Source organism: Trifolium pratense, linkage group LG1 (assembly GCF_020283565.1).
Source record: "Trifolium pratense cultivar HEN17-A07 linkage group LG1, ARS_RC_1.1, whole genome shotgun sequence".
NCBI classification, from domain to species: domain Eukaryota; kingdom Viridiplantae; phylum Streptophyta; class Magnoliopsida; order Fabales; family Fabaceae; genus Trifolium; species Trifolium pratense.
Window position 1 is genome coordinate 23,067,201 of NC_060059.1, and position 6,897 is coordinate 23,074,097.

Here is a 6,897-nt window from a genome sequence, read left to right on the forward strand (position 1 = left end):
ACAAATAATCTCCACCGTCCATCGAATTCAAGAGGACAAGATGTCTCATGTTGATGTACAACCTGCTGCACTATTAGAGGTAATGAAATGTGATACAAGTCTTGATGAAACTCCAAGTGAGCCCATTGAAACAATACTTGTTTCCGTTGATGAACACAAAATAAGCAACATAAATTCAAGTGAATGCATGGAAGAGATTACACCACAAAATTTATTGAAATCTGATTTAGATGAATTATATACTTCTCTTGAAGTAGATAAATCTTTTGAAATTTTTGCTTGTGAATGTGGTGTTTGTAATATTTGTCATGAGATCAATGCAGCTATTTTAGGTGAAGACATTTTGATTCCGGCAACCAGTTGTGCAGAAATCCCAACAAATTCAATAACTCTTGAAGTTAACACAAAAAGTGTGGATTTTAGTCGGAAGCAACCATTGTCTATAGCAAAAAGATTGTTGGTGGAACCTCTGATTAAGCCGCACAACAAGCAGCCATCCTTCATCATTTGTGCATCTCTTCCACCCAAGTTATTTGACTCACAAGCTAAATGTGGATTTTCTGATATTCATGTTTTTGTTAGTGCAGGTTTACCATATGTGCTGGCTATTCCTCCTAAGCCACCAGATTTTTTGTTGATATCCAAGTTCACTTGCTATTTGTTTTTTCTTGTCTCGTGCATTCGTAGTACGGAAAGGCCTCCACCAAAACTACCAGACATGGAAGCTACAACTACAATTCCACCTTGATCCCTCGGGTGTGTTCCTTCCTTTTATCACTTTATGCTTATTGTTACATTGCAGACAATGTCTGATTTAAGTGTGGGGGGGACATTTTACATTTAGTTATTTAATAAAAAAACAAAAATAGAATAAAAACAGTTTTGGCATGCTTGCAATTGTTATGAGTAGTCACATGTTCTAGGGCTAGAGTAGTATAGTTGTAGGATTGGTGAAATTTTTTTGGAAATTCTTGTTTTCATGTTGGATATGATAATCTTTGCACCTTAATGCACAACTGCTGAAAACTTGCAAACTTAGTAGTGGCTTGATAAATCTTTAAAATACACAGTCATTAGCCTAAGTTATTTGAGTACTGAATTTGATGCAGAAGTATGACTAAGACTAAGTTTGGGGGAAAAGCTAGATTACTTGATTGCAGGATCATGGCTAGATTAAATGATGGGACACTACATGGCTTTTCTATCAGATAATAATATAAGTTCATGTACCTAAAATTGGAGGAACAATAAGATATATGTGGAGTTCCTGTGCCTAAAACTGGAGGAACAAATGCTGTGTAGGGTGCTCTACTCGGAGTAACAGGTTGGACTCGCAACAAACGAGATCCCGTTAGGTGAAAAGGTAGAATAGCACCTAAAGCATAACTAAAATGAACTTAAGTGGTGTCCCTGCGCTAAAACAAATCGCCTGTGAGAACATGAAAAGTGCAGTTTTCCCCCAAGCTGAAATCCGGACCCATACTCTGAATTGTAAGAAAGGAAAAGCTAGTTTAGTATCCTGACTGTGTATTTTCGAGAAGGATCATGTCATGACTCTGGTTGAAAAGTAATAGGCAGTACACACACACACGCAGGGTTATCGTTGGCAGCTGATATACAAGAGTTATGTCAATCTTTGAAATACAGTCCACGGTTGGAAGCTTGAATCCTAGAATTTGTTGATTGCTTGTGATGATTGTAGCATGCTTTGTTCTTGAGTTTTGCTCAGGAGAGCAAAAGAATAAGTGTGGGGGAATTTGATCAGTGCATTTTGGCACATATTTTCTAGTATTATAATTTAGCATATTAGTAGTCTTTCTACAATAATATCGAGTTTTTATTATGTTTCTAAGTTTTGGGTCACAATTGAGCCTTAATGAATTTATTTGACCAATTTTCGTATTTAATGACATATTGATACCTTCTCATTGCGCAGACCATAACTTGAGCTACGAATATCGGATTGAGGCGCGGGAAGATGTGTTGGAAAGCTAAGATAAAGAGCTACAACTTTCATGTTGATGTCGAAATCCAGTTCAGAGCAAAAAGGAGTCGTTTATTCACATTTATGTTCCAGACTTAGTGATAATAATGTAATTTCGGGTTAAACTTCTAATTTTCGGCCCGATACTTTTAGAGCCCGTTTCCCATGTATTATAAAAGCCAAAAAACGCAGCTAGGGCTGCTCATTCTGATTTCACGCAAAAAAATAGAAAAGAAAGGCTGCTACATTCTCATGGAGAACTAGCAACCCTAGGTTGATCCATTGGTATACGGGAACATCGTTCATGACTTCTTGAGGTTCAATTCTTAATAGTAATTCAGTTTATTTATTTATTGTCTTCTCTTACCAATTCATGCTCTTTATTTATTTATGAAACTCGAATATAGTGATGCTTAATCTCTATTTTGAGTTATATATTGTGAGACTTTTCGGATTGATTCATCGCTTGTATGACTAGTTCGAATAGGAATTGATATAGTTTTTTTCGCGCTTAGCAAAAAAGGGTTGGTCGAAATCTGTCATGATACAAACCGTGTTCTAAGTGACGCTTGTTCACTACTCATGGTTAGTTGAACACATTCTTTGCTTAATCGAATGAATTCGTATAAACTGTTTATCGCTTGTATAATCGGTCTTATAAACCAACCAAGGCATGAATATATAAACAATATTTTATGTGAACCGAGGATAGAATCATAACGAAGTTTTCCTAAAACCAATGGATTGATCGTCTTTTTATCAATTGAATTTCTAATACTCTTTCGATCTAAACAAACCCAAAACCCCATATTTAATTGTGTTATTCATTGTTCTTATTTTTACTAATTATTAAATTAGAGGTCCTTGTGAGACGACCAAGGTTAACTACCTTGTTACTACTTTTCTTAATTAAAACTTATTTTGATCGCGAAACGACAGCGATCAGCCCACAAAAATTATAAATAGAGCTCTTCTCCCTCATAATTTACACAATTCAGATTTCTGGAGACAATTCAGAAATAGAGAGAAACTTCTCTCAAGGAGCTAGAGAGAGGAGGAGCTTAGGAGGGCTTAGCACTTCCGAGGCAAAGCATATACGCCATTGGTAAGCATGATTCTTTAATTATGTAGATCATAGCAAGGTTTCTTTTAGGTTTAGGAGGAGATGTTGAAACTTTTCCATGATGCTTGTAACTATATTGTTCACGCTTTTAATATAATTATTCATGTTATATGTCTCATGTTATTTACGCACTTTAATTACGTTATTATTATACCGGCCGTATTATAATTAATGTTCATAGGGTTAGTATCAGTCACAACAAAGACGGCTGACCCCGATCAATAAATAATGAGGCTAGTGCATGTAGTATGATAACATCCGACACTTTGACGCCTAGTTTCTCACTTATAGAGATTCGTGCCGAAAGAGACGGAACTGGTAAATGTTATGCCGGTTGTTCATACCAAAGCTAGAAGCCAAATGCGATTGATTGTGCAAATTATACCACACACTTGAATGCCATTCTGATGAGAGTGGGATAGTGACAGCTTGGATTAGGCCACCAAGAGTCCCTCTCTTATTAGGCATGGATGACTTGTAGTAGTGATTAGGGTAGTTGTTGGTACGCTGACACTACTTAATAAAGATGATTAATCCGACCGGACATATAGCGGGTGTAAAGGCTGCACCTGGATAATTATATTAGGCGACAAGCAGAGAAGAGCTGGATATTATCCACCTAACCTAGTCCTTACCTTTACTCCTTGATACTGAATTCACTATCTTTAATTTTTTGTCTTTATGCTTATCGCATCTTTTCAAAACCAAACTCTTGTAAAACCAAAGCGAAGACATCTTAAATGAACTCAAATAAACTTGGTCGCACACTGACACGGTCCATGTGGATACGAACTCATTCTAGACATCTAGAGTGTGAATTATTACTCGACGACAGACTGGTCCACTTGCCAGACTGCAGTCAAATTTTTGGCGCCGTTGCGGGGCACTGTGTTCTCATGAGCACTAAGGTTATTTGAGTTCATCAAAAAAAAATTCAAAAGAACAAAAAAAAATAAAAAAATCAAAAAGTTTATGATTGTTATCTTGAACTATGGATGTTCTGGCTAGGCAAGTCTTGGTACTTAAACGATCCACTTGTGATCCACCTCACTTACCTGGGAAGTACCATAGAGAGAAGCATGAAACACCCAAAAATAAAACAATCTATACTTCCAGTGCTACTAAGGTATTCATTTGCTGTGAATGATAACAGGTACCAAAGAGCTATTATTTACTCCAGATCCGGAGAAGATAATCAGGGAGAATAGAAATGCGAGGAACTTAGCCTTACAACAAAGTCAGCAAACCCATAAACCTTGGGATCCCAGGCCAATGGGAGATGACCAAATGAAGGGGAATGTGTTGGGAAATCGTTTCATAAACACTTTTATAAACGCAGCGGAATTTTAAAATTAAAATTTCCCATCAATGGATTCTTGTGAATGAGCATGATCAGGTCTAGAATATTACCTTTGAAGAACAAATTTGTGGCCGCCTTTCTTGATCACAAGCACCGCACTTGCAGCACCTCCACTTAGTCCACACGAACAGGAACCTTCGATCTCACAGTGCTAGCTGTTCTTGGATGAAGGCTGAGGGAATTTTGTGCGGTTTAGGGTTTAAAGAAATTCAGAATTTCTCTAAATTCGGTTAGGGTTTGTAAAAACGTAACTACTGAACTTCATAAGGCTCTATTTATAGAGTTTCTTATGAGGTCTTTCGTTTACACGAAATTGGGCTTCTCAAGCCCAATAACCGTTTGTCACTAACTGCACCCCCGCAATAAGTCTTACTTATTTTTTCCTTCTTAACTGTCCTTATGTGTGTGACCCTGTAGGTTCTTATGACGTTGGCAATAATATTAATCGTAATATTATAAACAGTGAGCGGTATCTAGCAACACATCACTGTTACCCAAGTCACAGGAATGTCACGTGATCTGACTAACCTTTCCGTGATAAATATCTTGTGCACAATTACCCTTTTGCCCTCATGTCTATATTGAACACAAGGCATAGTATGTCATCCTTGTCTAGTTCAATATTGGGCCCATAGACATATCTCCCGTTATGTAGGAGGGACAAATTCCATCTAGGTCACTCATGTCCCTCAGCATGATTCGTGGGATACCCATCAACCAACTTTATAATTATCCAGTTACGGATAACGTTTGAATGGCAACAAGGTATTACACTCCTGCATCTAGGGTACATAGTGGTTTCAGGTCGAAGGGTGGAATACACCTTTTATCACTATGAGAAAACTTATGACATTTCATAACACTCTATGTAGTATTCTCATGGTGGGTCAATCCGATATAAAGTTACCCTTAACATTTATATCTATGTGAAGACTTGATAACTCATTATCCATGATCAGTGAGATATGATCATCAGTCTACCAACATAATAGTCTTTATGCTTTAACGTTATCCCATTTCACAATAAAGCTTGACTATGGATATGTTTAAGAATAGTGTTCTTATATTTAATGGAATCTCACGATTAAGTCATACTTAACGTTCCATAAGTGAACTGACTATTCTAGGGACTTTACCATTTTAACATATATAAAATTAAGAAAAGCCTTTTATTTGATAAGTAAATTATTCAATACATTTATTGGCCTCTAGGGCTTATGTAACATCCCGGATTTTTATCCAAGATATTAGTTAGAATTTTGCTTAGTTTGAAAACGTGCGGCTACTTTTTTTTTTAATCAAATAAAATAGTATAATAAAATCTGAATTGAAATTCACTTAAAATATAAACTTAATTAAAATGAGTAATATTTTGAAAATTCCAGCGGAAGAAAATACAACAATGAATTTATTACATAAAATTCTCAATTTACAAAACCCAATTTTTCCCCGTTCGTACGCGCTTCAAGCATCACATCACATTCAATCAAAGCTTTCTCCTTGAGTACCTAAAATGTTGGTTGTAAGGGTCAATTTCCTTATCCATATTGAATCATACTCACCACAAGAAAATGTTACAAAATAATAACAAAACACTTCATCTTTCCAAAAACATATAATTATTAGTTTTCTAAAAGAGTTTGGTGATTAGAGCAAAAGTATAAGAAGTACCACAAAATAAACAAAGCAACATATATTACAAATTGCACGACAAGTCGAATGAAATAAGAGAAGCAACGATCGCAGTTTTACTATGGACTAACTATACTTTTTCTTTGTTTTTATTATAACTGTAATAACTATTTACTATTGTATTTTTTTCTCCCTTTCTATATGCAATGCAATGCAACTAAGACAACCCTATATGAGACAATGATCCGGATAAGAAAATCTGCCACACAGGCTTCTGCCACACAGGCTAAATAGTAAGTTCTGCCACACAGGCTAAAAATAAGTTCTGCCACACAGGCTCCTGCCACACAGGCTAAAAAATAAGTTCTGCCACACAGGCTAAAAGTAAGTTCTGCCACACAGGCCCTAAAACTTGCCACAAAGGCACTTAACCGACTCTTCTATACTCATCTATATAATGCATGAACTTCACTTCCTTAACAAGATCATCCTGACCTGCGACATACTTAGTCCTCCCTATACTTTTATTTACATCTATTAATTTATATTAACAAGGGAATGACATTCTCACTAACCAGAAACATAATAGTATGTGTGTAAGTCTATTGTATTCACCACGACATCAAGTATTCCACATTGATTCTATATATTATGAACATGGCAGTACACATTATAATCATATATAAGGGCATAATCATAGTTCACAAAATTAACCAAACATAGGCATGCACGGATTAAAAACATATTTCCAATTATTTATTTATTGTTTTATATATAGGGTTAATTCCTTTGGTTCAT